This window comes from Haemaphysalis longicornis, unplaced genomic scaffold (assembly GCF_048455015.1).
Source record: "Haemaphysalis longicornis isolate Haplotype H1 unplaced genomic scaffold, Haemaphysalis longicornis Haplotype H1 scaffold_2, whole genome shotgun sequence".
Lineage (NCBI taxonomy): Eukaryota > Metazoa > Arthropoda > Arachnida > Ixodida > Ixodidae > Haemaphysalis > Haemaphysalis longicornis.
The window spans coordinates 160,648,091-160,666,819 of NW_027526295.1; the positions used below are offsets into that span (position 1 = coordinate 160,648,091).

Below are 18,729 nucleotides of genomic sequence, written 5' to 3' on the forward strand. Positions count from 1 at the left end.
ACGAAAATACTGGCACTATATGCGCTAGGGAAGGGCGTTAGACGGAGGGCACTCCAAGAAATGCTGCGATAAGGATTGCCGTCATTACTTTAAAAAAATTTCTACCATTCCTTTGAACCACATACGCAGTTTTTTTTATACCGAAGTCATTATATTGTTACAAGGGTACACATTCCCTCTCCTTCTCGTTGCTGTCTTTCAAAGTTCCTATTTCGCAAACCCTGTTTACTGCGTATTCCGTATTCCAGTAGAATGTTTATAGTTTCAGTGTATACGCTGTATAAACCTTGTGTTTTTTGTACGCGTATATTGTTGTCAATATTGGCCCTTGCCCTTTCCCCCTGCTTCACCGGGGAACTGGGGCTAGTCAAGTTGTTTTACAGCTTTTTCCTCGGCTCCCTTTGAGTTCATGTATTCACTTTGCGCAATAATAAAAATCTATCTATCTATCTACTGGAGTGGACAAACCGTCACCTCGAAGCGAATACAGTGAAACCCGAATATAACGAACTCGGATATAGCGAATTATGCTTTATAGCGAACACTCAAAATGATTCCGCCATTATGCATGCAAAATATATTTATTATAACCAACTAAGCATTGTATATGGATAGGGTTGTTCGTTTTCGGGTAAAACCCGAATTTTACCCGACTCTTTCACCCCGAACATGTTTAAGGAGAATCGGGTTAAAAGGGATTTCTCCCCGAATGGCCCTTTTCGAAGCAGCGATCTGCACAAGCAGCGATCTGCACAACCAGAACTTGGTGGGAGCAAGCTCCACAAACACAGCATCTGAACTGATTGAGTATTTGAAATACTCTACCGCTCGCTTACCTATGGCTGGTAAATGCTGCACTGACATTGTTGTGAAGCTGCGTAGTCGAGAGAACTTCCTCCCAGTTGAGATACGTTCACCGATCAGACAGATCTCGATTGAAGACCGAAATGTTGCGCAAGCAGATTATAATGCATGTAAACAAAGATGAGTGAAAAATTTAACCTGAAAAAAAAAACGGAATTTCGGAATGGTTTTAATAAAAAATCATTCTTAGTTTGAAAAAGAGCGCCAGATTTTTACCCTCCCATTTAAAAAAAATGTAAAACGAAAAAACGTACACCCCTAGATATATCGATCTCTGAGCGCGCGGGCTCCGTCACCAAACGTCCGCCAACGCGCTTCTGCGCCGGCTGCTCTGGGCCGCTGCGCTGCACGCCCGCGCTTCCGTGAAACGCAGCAGCGGGAGCAATCCGCTGAAAGATAGCGAGTTTTAGCTGACCGTTTTTCACGGTCCGCTCCGCTCCGATAGCCAGCGGGAGCGCCATTGCCCGCTTGGCCGCGAACGGCATTGGCTCCGGTTGCGCTGACCGCGCCGCCGATACCGGAGCGGACCCGAAAATGGTTAGCTAAAACTCTCTAATGACGAATTGAAGATTACTTTGCTGCCTGCAATCGAAATGATCAGTCCTGCCAGGCAGAGCGAGACTCGAGACACAATCCGCAACAGCTTCCACCGTGCTGGACTGTGTCGAGACTCGAGAGGGCGCGGAAGTTGCGAGGGCATGCAGTGCAAGGCGGCAGCGATATTTCCACGCTTTGGGAGGAACTCGCCGATTCTCCGAACGCTCTTCTAGAAAAAGTTGCCTTTGAGGACTTTTTGACGGTCGACGACGACGACGTTGCTGTGACAGCGAGACCGCTGTATTCTGAAGTAGTTGCTGAGGCTATGGTGTCTGGTGCCGGCGGTGGCCCTGACGAGCCGTCGCCGGGAGACGATCGCCCTCGGCCAAGGTTGCAAAAAGCTCGTTCTGCTACCGATGTACTTCGGAGATACTGCGCTGAAATACAAGTGGACTGGAGTTTGTCGAAATGATGCCGCGTGTCGAGAATGCGATTCTAATTGATAGTGCTAATGCAATTTTTAGGCGAAAATCACTGCTTTGTTTCTCCGCAATCAATTTCTTTAGGGGTAAATTACTAGCCATGGAGAGTGGCGTGGCCTTTTTTTCGCTATCGTGTTTTCAATCAACTGTTCACATTGTTTATAACGAATTTGATGCGGAAGTTCGTTACAAGCGGGTTTGGTGATATCGAATTACTTCGCATAGCGAACAAATCGCGTCGAATAACGTGGGCGTTATAACGGGGCTAGACTCTAGACGGTCAGGTGCAAAACACGTGCCAAACAACGACGTCGTACTCTCGAAATTAACTATCCGCAGTCACGCTCTAACCGTGAGGACTTACAGTGACGGAGCACGGAGGCTCGCTTTAACCCTGGAAAAAACATCGGTGTAGTTTATTGTTGCGGTAGCTAGCAAGTTGAGGATAGCGTTTTTACCAAGGCTAGCAGCAGTCGTGCGCGAAGGTTAGGGACGGGGCATGGCGGAAGCCGGAAAGCTGCCTCATCTTTTCTACCTTTTCTCTCTTCTAACAGGCTTCACAAATTTCTCTCAAGGACTGCACGAGTAAACGTTATAAACCCAGCCTATATTACGCTACATTTGAATCGCAGTCAGTTAGTCTTGAGAGCGAACGAAGGAAACCAAAAGCAAAAAGGAGGGGCGAAAAATGTCTTTGTAAGGTCGTACTCGAGAATAGGCCTGTTCCACTTCAGTGCGCATACGTCAACTCCCGCAAGAACAACAAGAAAACTAAGAGACTACGAGGACGTGACAACTGAGGCAGGCGTGCGAAAATACTGGAAGCTGAAGAGCGCCACACTACATTCTTGTCTATACGCTTGAGTAGCTAAAACATACCCGACAAGCACGGGAAAAAATAATAAGCATGAAATGAGGTAAGGTCGAAAAGGAACAGACGTGACTTTGCACTGGCGAAGCCAGATACCGAAATGAAACCTGCAAAAAAAAAAAAAAAATGAACCGACACTTAAAACTACTGAAGTATGGGAGCGCGTTGCCTTTTGTTGCGGTATTGTCTTCGTTGTCATTTGGATATTTGTGTAATCTCTGCATCGCAGCTTTTGCGGCGGTGTCGGCTGGTGTGGTTTTAGCTGCACCTATTGGCGGTGAGATCTTTGAGTGGCGCCCCCTGGCTCTGACGTCGGCTTAGGGATTCGGGCCGCTGTCGTCTGTTGAACTCCGCTTGTGAGGGGCCACAGTGCCTGGGCTAGAAATCGCCCGCTTCGTTGCTGTAGTGCGTTAAAAAGCGTATTTCTAGCGACTCAGTTATTTTGCCAGCTTCTGACGCATCTGAATAATTTGAAGCTGTATCCCCCACAAGTTTGCAACACACGAAGAGATAGAGAACAACTGTCTTCAGAGTATCGGTCAGAAGATCGTGTGTAACTCGTCATTTCTTGCTTATTCGCGAGGATCAGCGATCAGAGCTTCTCGATAAGTATTCAAAATGCGTAGGCTTCCCTGCAGTATTTTTGAGATGCTCCTATGAAGACTCAACAGTCTAATAGTATACGCACCAAGCAGCGGCCTCTACACGCTCATCGCACAGCAGGAAATAAAGCGGCTTTCTTCTGTTTCTTTCGTTGTTGTCTTGTATCGGATTAATGTTTCTTGCTTTTTTTTTTCTGCCCCACGCATTAATTTTTCTGGGCCGTCACCAACTTCTTATTAGGAGGTTTCGGGATGTTTGGGAGCCTCACAAAGGTCGTGTGGATATTTCCTTCATTTTGTATGGCATACATTCCCTTCTTCACAAATTGGCTTTCATTGCGGCTGCGTGCAAGAAGGTGTATATCCGCAGCGTGCTTTGTTTATTCACATGCAAATACAATGAGAAGGTTTGTGCTACGCCACCGCGATCGCGCCCTAAACAACGTGGTCCACAGTACTCGAAGGCGGCTTTTGTGCTCCGAATTTCTTTCGTAATTATATCGTTATCATAAAGAACTGACTCTCAACTCGAACAATGATGACATGATTACGGTGTTGAAGGCATGATATACTCGCGAACTAACGTAATAAATAGTATACCTGCATATATTACAAGACTCGAAACCGAAGAAGAATTCCAAGTCGCTCTTTATTGCTTTTCAACCCTTACAGGAGCGAAGAACAAATCCTATTCTAGTCGGGATGGCGTTCTATCATTTGAAGAAAATTACTTTTACTCTCTTGTCCTGGACTGAGGACCTGGCCCACTAACCAGTTCGATTTAATTGTTAAACAAAGTTTTCCCCTCCTCTCCTTACTCCTACTCCTCCTCTTGAGTGCAGTTTTCCTATAACGCATTTCCGAATATCGGGAAGATATGGCTGAGCAAAATAACCCGAAATATCCCTCCAGGTCTTAACAAACATATATGTGTTACTATAAATTTAACGAAGACGTGACTCATTTTGCTCAATAAACCTCCATACTGGTTAGATGCCTGGTATAGAATCAGCACGCGCGTATATACACACTGGGTTATTTGGAACTTTACCTACAGTTTTTGCAGTCTATAGTGCATGTCGGCAAACTTTCATACCTTGACAACGTAAAGTTATGTGACAAAACGCGTTCGAGCGCTCGGCAAGGTTGCAAAAACTGTTTTACCGTACATATGATTACCGGGAATCATGATGCCTTCTGCCAAAGCCGACAGCCCTGAAGACCTAGAATTTGTTTTGGTCTTCCATTTTCGCTGTTATCGGTTATTAGCAGCTGACTGTTCCTTTTGTTCGATGCTTACATGAGAAGCTGACGCCTAGCTCCGACTCTTCGCGCTCCGCACGGGACCGGCTTCGCAAGGAATGGGGTGGCGCCGGCAATGTTTCTCCCGTAGCGGTATCCAAAACTATACATTTAATTGACACCATGAGCTAGTGTATGCGATTTTAAGCCTATTATTATGATAAAAAGTTACCCACACGCCAATTCTGGTGCGGACAAGCATCAGACGTTGACCGAGCGCAAAGAAACAGCAGGGAGGGCGATCCTGAGTGAAGCAGACGACAAATGCGAGAATCCCTAAGCTGACGTCACGGAGGCGCGCTTCGCAGCGCCGCCTGTGTTCGCGCTCACCGCCAATAGCGCCTGCCGTTTTGCGCGCCGCGCGGGATTTTTGGTTGCATCTGCTTCTGAGGCTCACTTTCGTGGGCGACCACGTTTCCCAGCTGCCACAAAAAGTGGCAGCTGGGAAACGTGGTCGCCACGTTGTAGAAAGAGCAGCGAAAGCGCGTGTCCAGTGTCCTCTCATCACCATCGTCGCGATTCTCCTACAATTTCATCTCTTTATTTTCTCTGTTGCTATGACTGACAGGCTTGGCTAGTCACCCTTGTCGGCCTTACACACGTGCTATTAGCGCAATCTGTCCTACTCTTGTAATCAGCCAATCAGGCTGCCCAAAGTACTGCTGTAGGCATCAGCCCATGCCTCTAGCACACGTCCCCAAGTCGAAAGCCACAACTCATTCATTACGCTCACCGTTATCTTAAGCCAGGCCTCGGCTGTGGTCTACAAGATGTGTGTCTGATTCGCATTACGTAGGCCCCGGGTTCGAATCCCAGAGCCCAATTCACGCAATTTTCTTTACTTTTATCCTCTTAGCGCTGTCGGCCATTCTCGGAAATAGGTCACGCCGACGGAGGGTGCCGGATTTTCGCGTAACGGCACATTCAACACATAACACACTACCCGTCGCGGTGGCTCAGTGCCTAAGGCGTTGTGCTGCTGGGCACGAGGGCGCGGGTTCGGTTCCCGGCCGCGGCGGGGGCTTTTCTGGTGGAGGCGAAAAGCAAAAACTCCCGTTTATAGGAAATTTCGGGGGACGTTAAAGAACCCCGGGTGGTCAAAATTAATCCGGAACCCTCCACTACGGCGCGCCTCATCGCCTGCGTTGCGTCAGCGCGTTAAACCCTACAATCAATCAAAGCAATACGCTTTGCTGCGGTATAAAACCTCTTGATTGCGTTATGTGCAAATGTGAAAGGGGCTTCCAGCGTTCCGTGGGTTCCGCCACCCTTCCGCCTCCACCCTCTCCTTGGGGAAATGGAAAATTGCCCGCTCGTGCCGGAGGCAACGAACCCCTCCTGTGCGACGCATGCGCAGCAAGCGCAGACGGCAGCCGGCCGCCACCTTGACACAGTGCTCCTGTTGTTTGTTGCCGCATGACGGCGCCTTGGATGCGGAGTCGCGGCCGCGGGGATCCTTGGACGCGCACGCGGCCTCCGCGCGCGGAGTTCGCCGACCGCGCGCTTGCAGCACTAGGGTGAACGCTTGATGCGATGCGGATTGCCCAAGTGGCAAACCCCAAAACCCGGTTTTTTTTTTTCTTTCTCGGCGGCCACCGCAATGTTTTCAGTGCGCGCTCTGGGAGTGTTGGTGCGCGTATCGGCGGCAACCTTCGGACGTCGGCGCCGCTGTCACTAGCCGGTTCGATAAGCCGCTGGTCTGACGGAAATTGCCCGCCAGCGAAGCAGCGACGAAGGTAGCGAGCACATACGGCGGATGAGGGTGATTGGGGCGCTGCGTGTGCGTTTGTGCAAGTTCTGCGCGTTGGCCCGAGTGTATCGTAGCCACCGCCAGCAAATTGCGGAAATGCGTTGAACGAGTCTAAGATTTGTGTGGCGAACTACGTGGCGAACTACGCGCGCCCAAATTCTGCTTCATATTTATTTCACTGTATTGGACAATCATTTCTATGGGTCCATACCTTTATCAACGAGTAAGAAAAACCTGTCTACTCTAGTTGAGTTGTTCCCCGGCAAATACAATCCTGAGCTCGCAATTGTTGAGGAACTTCGAATGGCAGACGTGGGGCAATGACCTCAGCATCATTTACTTCATCTCATCCCCAAATGCCTTTAGTCAGCCCCGATCCAGCTACACAATTAAAGTTGAGGTTCGCTCACAGATGGTAGAGCCTCAGATTCGATTGGTGAGAGGGTCACGTTTCTCCACGGGTCAAGAAGAAAGGTTCGAAAGGAGGAACTGGGCCACGCTCTTGCTTTCCTGGAGTGAAAGTGATGTGGGATGCCTTATTCCCGTGAAGACAACTACAACCCTATCGTATTCGAAAGACTGGGCGGTTCGTGCATCTGCGCAGAGAAGCTCGAGGCTTCCCGAACAGATATCGAGCGTTTCAAAAGCTCCGGGGAGCAGACAAAGACGGTCGCCAGACCTGCTGAATACGTGTCAACGGGCGCAGTCCGGTAGCAATCAGAAATCGGTGTATCGCTGTTTAACCTGTAGTAGAGAGTTTCGCCCGTATAATGGCATTGCCAAGGGTTTCGTACTTGTTTCAGACGATGAACCACTGCTTACAGATTTTCCTGAATATAGGCAGTAGGTTAAAATCGCCTGTAAATGTTATCTGGAAGTCTAGTAGCGTTGACATACGTGGCCACGCAGATGATGACAAAAACACGGTAGATTATGGCGGGAGCATCTAAGCAGCGCATACCGTGAACAAGTGTCTACATAGGTTTATTTACAAAAAAAGAATGTTCGTGCTCTTCAATCTGCGGGGAACTTAGACCTGAAACACTTTTTACGATAATGGCAACACCGCCTCCCACGCCAGGTATCATCACGATGGTATATTTGTTGAAGTGCGGGTACATTAAGTCAGTTACTGATGACCTCATGCAAAATGGAGAAAAACTGCAGCAGGAACAAGATGGGGCCGATAGAAGACACGGATACTCCTCTCCTTGATGCAGTAACGCTTCTGTAACGATTGCAGCGTGTGATCGGATTGTTAAAACAAGCGTTCGAAGGGCTGTCCATCATTTGCAAGTCGTCAGGAGTGAACTTAACCCATCGGGTATTTTTTTCCTACCATGCAAGCATCCCGTCATGGTGTTGCACGTGTCTCAGCAGAGTAAATGGTGTGCTGGTCTTTTTTTTTTTTTTTTGCGTGAACCGCCAGGATAGCGCCGGTTTACGCAACACTTTCTTCAATAGCTCATTTGCGGAAGTTGTGGATGCCCGTAGCAGATAAGGTGCAACTACAACAAAAAGATGCTCGTCATGAAGAGCGTGGCCGTAAGCCTGCAGTAGACAAAGAAAACACAGAACGACCTGAAAAGGCTTTGAGGCGAAGGTCATTGGAAAAAGGTCTGCGTGCAGCCGAATTACTGCGGCTTCACCGAAGAGACGTCTTCATTCGTTACTCCCTATTAATAGAGGATGACCTTGGGTGATCGTCTGGCGGTTATTTCAGCGAACCTGTCACATGGGAACCCGCTTATCCTAGAAGGAGAGGCACTTTTATTAGGAGGGAAGGCACTGGGCCCGTCTGGAGAAAAGGGGCATGAGGAGTGAGTGAGGCTATGTGTTGTCTTCAAGACGAAGTGTCTAGATGTGTGTCCCAGATGAGGTTGGTCAACGGGAGTAGTGGGCTGGGTTGACGTGGGGAGCAAGTTGGCAGTTTTTGACAGTTCGTGCAAGACCGATATTTATGGAGAACTTTGCAGTGAGTGTAAAGGTAGGGACATTGACAGTGTGAGGGCCAGTTGGGGCAGACGGGTCATTTGTAGGGGGTGTGAATGTGCGGTAACGTATGACTTTGGGGCACAACCAGATAAGGTGGTGGAGATAGATAGCTTAGGGGGCATTGTGGCAGTGAGGCATTTAGGCGTTGGTAGAGGGGAGTACCATCGCATCCACTCCGCGCGGCTTCCTCGCGTCTCTTCCCTAGATTCCCCGGTGCGCCTAACACTTCGTCAATAAATACACTGCCAACGCTAATCAGAAGTTGCAATAGTAGTTAATGTCTCCTCGGAAGCACCTAATGACCGGTTCACCCTCGCCTCACTAATGGGAAGTGTGGATTAAGGTGAGCTGAACTTCTTTCCTACCAACACCGATAACGGTCTCTATAGGTTTCGGCTTCGAGAGGGGCAATGACGAATCGCATGCTCTGAGATGAGGAGCGCGTGAATCGAACACACCCGTCAATTACTCGTGGGTCTATTCACACACATACCCACTCTGGGGGACCGGTCAAGGAGCGTAAAACTATAATTAGCTTCGCTGGAGAATTTTTAGTTCGTGAGCAATGTAAATAATTTCTAGGTCTTCAAACATGCAATAGTGCGTTTAAAGTTATCCATGGGTTCAGAGAGTACGACTCAGAACTCATAAGTGAGAAAGAAATACCTAAAGGAACGACGGAAAACGAGGCAGTGCATGACGTCTACTCAACTGAAGGTCTTTCGTGCATAAGTGTGCTCTATGTTAAGAAGATTTACCCTCTGAAGCGAGAGTCAGAGAGATGAACTCCCTCTTTTTAAATCTGGTTCATCCGCTGGTTTGGCTGGCGGTATCTCCACAAACAAAAACAAAAATTCCCGGGGTACTTAAGTCTCACACGGAAAACAAGCGCTAAATAAAAACACGGGACGAGGAGTAGACGGGACAAGCGCTGACTTTCAACAAAAAGTTCATTGCCGCTCCAGCGCTTATAAACAAGTCTGAGAGCACGAAGAGAGGGGAAAAAGAAAGGGAAACATCAAAAACGGAGGCCAAAAAAAAAAGAAGAACAGTGACGTCCCGCCTACGATAAGAAATCCAATTCGTGTTTCGTTTTACGCCTGTTTTACGCCGCTCATTTTTACGTTTGAATTGCCCGAGAATGACAGCATCAGGTTTTTAGATTTGCGGCTACGTTTTGAGGATGATCACGTGTGTTGGTTGTACGAGCCTAGAGCCAACAAGCCGCCCCTGCCGTACAGCTCGGCACACTCTAAGCTGGTAAAGAGGAATATTGTGCTGTCGTTCTTGTCCAGCGCTCTCAGCAAGTCATGCCCGCACGCGGTGGATGAAAGCCTTGGAAAGCAGGTGGTACGTTTGGAAGCCGCGGGTTACCGCAGGCAGGTTATTGTTTCCGTCGCGGAAGGTTTACATCGCAAAAGAAAAATTGAGTCTTGTTTGAGCGATGAGCAGAAGGCAGAAAATCAGAGAAAGGGCAAAGAAAGAAGAGCTAAAGAAAAGATAGCTGTCATCCCTTACATACATAAAATCTCGCATAACCTCAAGAAAGTTGGGCAACGTTCAGGGGTCAAGGTCTTGTTCACGGCGCCTAACACGCTTTTGGCTTTGTGCAGGTTGAGCTGTCCCACGCGTGCGCGGAAACCGATCTGCGCTATCAAGCACAGAGACGCGTTTGTGAAATGCCGACGTAGCGTTGTCTACAAAATTCCTTTGTCGTGTGGCAGACACTATATCGGCCAGACCGGCAGATGCTTAAACGTTCGTCTACAAGAACACAAGAACAAGGTCAGGAGCGTAGCCACCGACGGCCAGCTGGCTGCCCACTGTAAAAAATGTGTCTCGGGTAACCAGTGTCATCCCCTGTACGACCAGACTACCATCTTGTATTTTCACCGCTCGGCCCTCACAATGGAAATTGTGGAAGCGGCCGAGATAGCGAGGTCGGGGGATCAATGCGTCAGCAGGCCGTCTGTGGCTTTATCGAAACACGAATTGGATTTCTTATCGTAGGCGGCTCGTCACTGTTCTTTTTTTTTTGGCCTCCGTTTTTTATGTTTCCCTTTCTTTTTCCCCTCTCTTCGTGCTCTCAGACTTGTTTATAAGCGCTGGAGCGGCAATGAACTTTTTGTTGAAAGTCAGCGCTTGTCCCGTCTACTCCTCGTCCCGTGTTTTTATTTAGCGCTTGTTTTCCGTGTGACGATGAACCAACACGCCCAAACCTTTTGCCTTCTGAAGTACTTAAGTGTGTTTACTTGCTTTGAAGGCGAAAGTTTGGCGATAGCTATCAACGAACTCTTTGCTGCTGCACCGTATTTGCAACTCTTTCTTCGCTATCGTTTCTTTGTTTTTTTGGCGCGCATTGCATCAGAACTTGCGCTGTCATTCCCCTCCCTTCCTCTTTCGCTGCCCTCAACTGCTTGTACACTCGATTTTACAACGCGTATAAGTGGTAGCGGAAGCCACGGGACCAATCGAGAGGACGTGGAACCGAATCAGCGCTTCGGCACAGGCAGGTCGCCAGCCGCACTTCGACTTGACATCTGTCTCCCTGAACACGTCGCCAGCGTTTCGAAGGCGACTCCAGTCACTCACGCGTTCTCTCCACCCTCTCGTTCTGCGCTCTTCTGTCGTTCGCTCGGTTGACGTACCTATGCGGAGCGACCCCTAAATTTTGCCGGAAATGCCCCCACTATGGCTATTACAATAAAAAGCACGGCATCCTTACACTGTACTGGCAATTCACAGAATATCTGCTTTCTACACTTACATGCCCATTGTTGTTAGTCGTTCTGCATTATTTGTAACCGCATAAAGTTCCTTAGGGCAGTTGGAAATTGCCGTCTCCTGGGGAGTTGTTTTCAGCCTTGATTAAAATACTACGAAGGCACCTATTTACTTATTATAATGTATACATGATGCAGTAAACGCAGAAACAATGTTTTATTGAGTGCCCGTGTGCGCTTCGCCGCGATTGAATTTGCTCTTAACGCATGCACGGTGGATACAAACCTGAGACATATTGTATTTGCTTATATAATCAAGCCGACCTTTCTGTGTTATTCGATAAAACTACTTTCTGAGCATTCGAATGTGACTCTTGGTGACAGAACTGGGTAGAGTGATTTGATGCGTCAACGCTATTCCCTGGAGGTAGCTACAGCTAATTTTCATGCATACATGCGCGGACAGCACTGGTGTTCAGCATCAAAATGTTCTTAACAATGAAGTTCACAGTAAATTAGCTGTTAAAGACTGTTCTTGGTTTCTCCTCCATTCTTTACCCAGTGAAATGCTACTTAATTTAGTAGGTACCTGTTTTGAGAGTAGTATCCGTGTGCATATATACTTGTAGATTGGATGAAAATAAATCGGAAGGGTTAGACGAACTGTTTCCTTCAGTTCTAGCTTCGGGTAGTGAATGGACCTCTACGCTGCTGCTATCGCAGCATTGAATAGACGGGGAAGTGAGGCCATTGAACGCAACGTGAATTCAAGTCGCAGAGGACAAATAAAAGTTTAGTACCCGCGTAATGTCATGTCTCCGGCCTGACACATCGCTCTTGATTGGGTTCAGTCAACCCGTGAAACGAAAAGCTATACAGACCTTTTTTCTTTGTTTTGTTACAAGAAGTATTTTATTTTGCTGGTCCTATCAGACCACTTGCCTGTCCCTCTGTATTGCAATTGTCGGCCGGACGGATCCCACTTTAAAATGCCACACGTTACCAATCACTCCTATAGTTGATTACAAAAAAAAAAAACATTTAAACTTCTTGCACGTGCAGGCTCCCGAGTCTCATACTAGTGGGTCATACAAAGTGTGGTTGATTTCTCTTTCATAGGAATCGGAAAACACGAAAGTGAAACCTGCAGCGAAATCTGCAGCTGAGCATGATTTGCAGGTCGGCGGCTGCCTTGTGGGCGTGCTTGGTGAGCAACCTCATGCTGGCAGGTCGCTTCGGCATAGGTGTACTGGCGTCATTTCCGTGACGGATATGACGTCAGTGAAATCTTGGTGTATCCCGGCATAAAACACTTTTGTGTTCAAATATAAAACCCGAAAACGAACAACCTTAAGTATAACGTACTCTTTAGTACTAAAGGTTGCTTACCCGCAAGAAGACCCTGTGTGCAAATGTGCACCCTTTACAGGCCGCTTGCTCCGTTGTATTGACGTCATCTCCGTGACGGATATGACGTCGGAGATGATGGAAGTGAAATCATTGTGTACCCAGGAATAAAACACTTTCGTATTAAAAGAAAAGAACCTGTGCGACGGTTTTCACGGCGCATAGTTCACACACGTTGACCACGTTGGCAGCCGAATTGCGTGCAGCGCTGTGAAATATTGCCTTTAAAGAGTAATCGATCATGGCTATGACCTTGCGCTCATGTCACAGGGGTTTCGTGGACTTTGTACGAAACTCGCCATTAGAAAACGTCATGCACTCTACATGTGCACCGAGTCACCGTAGACTCTGAGTGTGGCGGAGTTTCTCTACTCAACGTGCATCGATGGCGTTTCTGCTGCACCGTCTAAGCATCCGATATCAATGTACAACGATATCGGGAGGTAGCTAAGGGTATGCACGCACCTCACTCCACAGACTGCATGGCTTCGTGCCATCGCAGTACTCTAAATACCAGAATGCTTTGCAAATCCACACTAAAACATGACAGTGTAATGTGCATCCAGAAAATGTACGGTGACAGGGTCCATGTGCCGCATTATAGCAGATCCGCCAAGATACATCTCCAGCAAGGACACGTGATGAGCTATCATGCCCGCTAAACGAGGTAGTCGACATAAAAAGGTCACTAAAAAGCGCCGCTGTCCACACAAGTCCCGCTTAGTTGCCCATCCCACTGACGTCGTCCACACGTTCACGAGACGAGGTAATCCCTGAAGTCGTAGCCGAACAGCTCGAAGTCGAAAAAGTAGCGCGCATACAGGCCCATGGTCTGGTTGTACGAGAGCTGGGCGAAGTGGTCTCTGGCGCTAGCGTTGGTAGCGCCAGTGACGTTGACGCCATTGGTGGCACCTCCGCTGGCGTTGCGTCCAGCGTGGACGTGAGAGAAGCGGCTGCCGTCCACGCCGGTCTCGGAGAAGAAGAGCGGGAAGTCGCGGCTGGCGGTCTCCAGCTTTCCGACGAAGGCGTAGTCCAGTAGACAGGGCTGGCAGAGCCTGTAGTACGGCAGCCAGTGCGAGTCCCACGAACGTACGGGCATGGAGAGAAGCAGGTTGACGAACTCCGCGAACGTCGGGCTCCGCTGCTCTGCCTTCACTCCCGGGATCTTGTCCCAGAACGTCGCGTAGAACCAGGACACGTCGGATCGTGGTCTGTAATGCCGTGGTGAGGAAAGTCATTTCCTTTAATGCGTGAGCATCTTTAGCGACTATACCTATAGAAATTTTTCCGTCCGTCCGTAATGAGTTGCACAGACAAACGGCCTGCGTAGCATGTATTTAATAAAAGGTCGCTCATTAAAATGGTTTTATGGGCCCTAAGGCATATGGCTTCCTAGGCAAACATGCAACATGCATGCGCGGGTGAGCCCTTGGAACGACCGCTCACGCAGTTTCTTACAATTCCCACGCGTCATATTCTGGAAATTTCTTCACAAGAGGATGGAATTGTGTGCTTTTGATTCATGAGGAACTTAAGAAACGAGAGACATGTATAAAATTGAGTTGCTTGATTGGGTCAGCGCTTGGGTCGGCGGCTTACGCTAACGAGTAACAGTGGAAATTCGCGGTATGGATGAAGTACAGGCATAGAGAGATTGATTGAAGTTCTGGAAACGGGGTTTTCTTAACAACAATGTCGACAGCACTGAAAACAACAAAAGGTGTACTTTATTGGCATAGCGCCGGTGCACTTTAGAAGAGCTCGCCTTTGCTAAAGCAGGTGCTATTTTTGCGCTAACTTACCACGCCAATATTCTCATTGCAATTCAAAACAGTTCGTTGCCAAGACCAGTGCCTGCAAAACAACACTGGCTATTTTTACTTGCGGTAATAAGCAGATTAGCTTGTGCAACATGTCGAGCATAACATCTTAAAGGAGCCATGAAGAGAAAATACAACTTCGTTTAATTTGAAAGGACTAGAATTCAGTATCTCACTGAGCTCCATTACAGCCACAAAATATTTTTTTAACAAAAAAAAAAGCAAGGAGTATTTAAAAACTTTCAAATTTTGCACCACAGTGACGTGTTATGAGCAAGATTGACGTCATACGGGCCAACAATAAAACATAATTTTCAGTGCGTTAACTGCACGTTAGCATTCAAGTGATGCGGTCAAATAGAACTAGAGGCCCCATTACAGACGTCCAGTCATGTGTGGTCGCGACGGGTCAGTTAGGCGGCCGCCAATCGCCCAAACAAGGTTCCGTGGCGTCATAGAAAAGTTGAGGAAAATTGTCTAGGGGTCGCGACTGCTTCACACGTTTTCTTCAATATCTCCGTTATTTGTTCGAAGATTGCGATGATATTGGTATCATTGTTATCGGGACTAAGTAGGCTTTCTAATAAACTCAACTTGTATTTTGTCTTCATGGCTCCTTTAAAAGCGCTAGACGTTGTCTCGGTTCGCTCAAGAAGTATTGGCCAGAGCGCAAATGAACCAGTTAGCCATATATACTGCTTCTGACAAAAGCGCCGCCAGTAGACTAAGCAGATACCGGAGGACGTGCCTGAGCGCCTTGTCGACGTACGCGGAGACAAGCTTTCGAACGGGTGCCTCACGAACAGAGCCTTGGTGTATGCCCCGCCGTGCAAGAAGAGCGTACGAGGTCCCAGTCGGTAGGTCTGACTATCGAAGGCCCGGTGCAGTGCGTCCCAGGCCCCTCTGCCACTGGCTCGCCCACGAACCCGTACGCCCAGCTTGTCTTGGAAGAGAATCTTCAGGCTGGTAGAGGCCACCTGCGGCGAATTCGATTGCGGCCTTGCGTGGTGCTACGCTCAAGCGCTCATACCCAGCTTAGCGCTGCCCATATGTACAAACCAGTTCGAGATATCGCGTTGCTTTTGTGATTAATGGTGCAAAGGTTATTGGGTGCTTCGCAAAATTTATTTTCACAGTTAGCTTGCACAGTTCGTCGCTGAAAATCAACATCACTATTGCGATGGTCCTACTAGGATCCAGAGGGCTCATCAGGCGTGACTCTACCGGCAGCAACATTTAACGACTAAATTTACAAGGTCCTGTGGATGTCTGAAAGGTTCAAACCTCCCTAACGAAACGAGCTGTCAGTCGCCGCTAGGTTAAAGCCAGCATCCACCACATCCCCGTAACAGAGCTTGGCTCAATAAAGTCTCTCTCTCTCTCTCTCTCTCTCTCTCTCTCTCTCTCTCTCTCTCTCTCTCTCTCTCTCTCTCTCTCTCTCTCTCTCTCTCTCTCTCTCTCTCTCTCTCTCTCTCTCTCTCTCTCTCTCTCTCTCTCTCTCTCTCTCTCTCTCTCTCTCTTTCTCTTTCTCTTTCTCTCTCTCTCTCTTTCTCTCTGGTGTAGCTAAGTCAGCTCGCAACATCAAAGCTCGCGTCGCATATACGTGTTGTGGGGCGAGTTGCCGCATTATTGTAAAATAAGGTGTCCGTGTCCGCAAGACACGAACACCGGCCAGACCGAATGTGTGCTACCCTGCAATGGCACTGCCCTTATCTTTTGTGAACTAAACAATTTTCAATAAAATCTTGATACGTGAAAAATGTATCTTTTGTAAAATTGTTCTACTGAGTTAGAGCCCTTGCTGTGCGAAAAATACTGTATGTCGTTCGCAGACAATCTCGGTCCCCCAAAAATGACTGCGTTGAGATTTGCAGTACAGGCCAATCGCTGAACCCTCAATAGAACCAGAGTCCTTCAATGCTTTACATAGAACTCAGCGTTTACAAACCGCCTACGGAAGAGACTACGCACACCATCCAACATCACCTCTTTCAGGGCCTGTTATTTTTCCCGCAATGCACAATCAACCTGTGCCGCGCGCTGTCATGCGTGACACCGCGAATTTTCTTGCGTGGGCCTACATCAAGGATAAAGGGGCCATGAAGACAAAATGCAAGTTTGTTTTATTCGAAATATATCGTGTTTTATAGTGCCCTCGGCGCTTGTCCGGATGCAAACGATGTTTTATTCACGGGGAAATTATTCAATTTCAGTTAAATTTTTTATTTTCCCGCTAAATCGTGTATTTTCATGGTCTGCAATGACATCACAGAAACCGACAGCTCTGCAGCCGATTTAGAAGCCTTGTTTACCGCTGTTTAACCTAGATGGCGCCACCATACCACGGAAAGCCGTTTTCTACCTTTGGTTTGTTTTTTAAACCTGGCTTGTTTTTGTTCAGAGAGAAAATAATCGTCTCGTGAAACATAGTGCTCGCTCGACAAATATGTTCACGCAAGACACCGTTGCTTGCGTCAATCGGCCAGTGTCGTCTGAGGCAACCCTAAAGAGCCACAGTTCTGTGCAGCTGAACCAAACATAGTGCGCGCAGTACCAACAGCAGTACGCATCGGTACTTCCATGTTTACGTGTGCCTTCGAACTTCCACTGTTTGTCCCACCATTCTTACTGCTTTAAAAACAATGTGCCCCACATTTAAGCACAAATAGCTCATGCGGCAAGCTTATAAGCTCTGCTAATTTGCGTTTGCTTTTGCCGGCCTCCGCCAATGGCAGAGCTGGCTGGTATGACATCACAGGTTCTTGTGCCCCACATTTAAGCACAAATAGCTCATGCGGCAAGCTTATAAGCTCTGCTAATTTGCGTTTGCTTTTGCCGGCCTCCGCCAATGGCAGAGCTGGCTGGTATGACATCACAGGTTCTGTTGCGGGAAATGAGCTGTGGGTCGCATGGCCATTCCCGTTTTTCCTAATTATATAGCTCATTTGAGCGAAGTTTTCGTTAAAAGGAGTGCCAGTATGGTTCTAACGAGGCAATCTTTTGAATGAACGAAACTTGTGTTTTGTCTGCATGACCCCTTTAAAGTCGGCAGTTAGAACAAAACCCTGCGCTTAAAGCCCCATACGAACGAACCACCAAGTCTTGAGAACCACCTTCGGGATGAGGCAGAAAGCCAGGAAGTGCGCGTTGTCGATAAATATGGGGCACCGAGCTGAATTGCAGTTGGGGCCCGCTTTGGTCCTTTTCGTGGGCGCGTGCATGCCGAAGCCCAGACTGGGCCTCTGCAGTTCGGTCGAGGCTGCGTAGAGTCGGCACACCCGGTGAATCCGAGCCCGGCGGGAGGTCATGCTGTCGTCCTCGTGAAGACAAGTCTTAAGGTTCTGCGAAGGGGAAAAGAAATGGAGATGGGCCGAAATGATTCTTCGCGCGAGTGAATCGGTAGGAGCGCAGGCGATGCCGATAGACGAAGACACCATCACATCCAGTATTTATATTAGCTATTTCGCTACCGCCGGAAAATTGACTAATTTTAGGGGTCCAAAAAAACATTTTTTTTCCTGCTAAAAAATTGGTTAGGCACTAATTGCAGGAACACGAAATGCAGATTATTTAACGGCCTTTCCAATAACACTAGTTTTTTAAAGGTTTTTATATATCATAGTTGTAAAAAAAATATCAAAATCAAAATTTTTGTCAAGTCGTCGAAAAAAATGATAAAAAAGGAGTTGTGTTTATTAAACCACCGGTAGGAGAAAAAAATTAGAATATACATTCTGTAGGGAAACATATCAAAAACACGCTCTAGAAAAAATGTCGACTTGCGCGGAACAGTTTGTCAGATATAAAAAAAAAATATTAGCATGCACGGTGCTCGTGTCATGCGGTGAAGCCCAACCTGCAATTCAAAATGTGCAATTTCGGGTGGTTTCCTGGAATAAACCTGGCGGTTTGTCATTATCAGAGGCACAAATTTGCCCCCAAATAACGTAAAGACATCATGTGAATGGCTGACTTTTCATTTACAGCGAGCACAATATTTGGGACTAGCACGCGATGCGAAAAAAAAAAAAAAACATGCATGAAGTTGAAAACGGAACGCCGTGGCTGATGCTTGTTGTCGTTCACGGTCAGTTATCTCTCAAAACATAAAGCTGAGCTTTATTATCATCTTCTTACTCGCAATTGTAGCCTTGCTCGCAAAAATGAGGTACGATGAGCTAGAATCGTGCCCTGCGATCTGTGGCCGAGTAGCAGTTGCGCGATGAAAAAGATCAGCACAACGAGCCTCCTGTATTGCAGCGCCACTTAACATTTTTCAAATGACACAGTACAAAAACTTCTCGGAGACTCCGTCCGAATAGACAGTTCAACTAAGCAGCAACATTAGACACCCAGATATACCCTCGCATGGAAAC

The 18,729-nt window shown here is 47.7% G+C and overlaps 1 pseudogene across 1 annotated transcript in view; it reads right to left on the reverse strand.

The window, feature by feature from the left end:
* Positions 1–11,780: 11,780 nt before the first annotated feature.
* Positions 11,781–18,729, reverse strand: part of LOC144169400 (carbohydrate sulfotransferase 13-like) — a 10,030-nt pseudogene continuing 3,081 nt past the window's right edge. Inside the window, exons 2-4 of the transcript XR_013322439.1 lie at positions 17,467–17,694; positions 15,102–15,330; positions 11,781–13,744 (exon numbers count right to left, since the gene is read on the reverse strand). The product of XR_013322439.1 is annotated as a carbohydrate sulfotransferase 13-like (transcript). The remainder of the gene's footprint in view (positions 13,745–15,101; positions 15,331–17,466; positions 17,695–18,729) is intronic.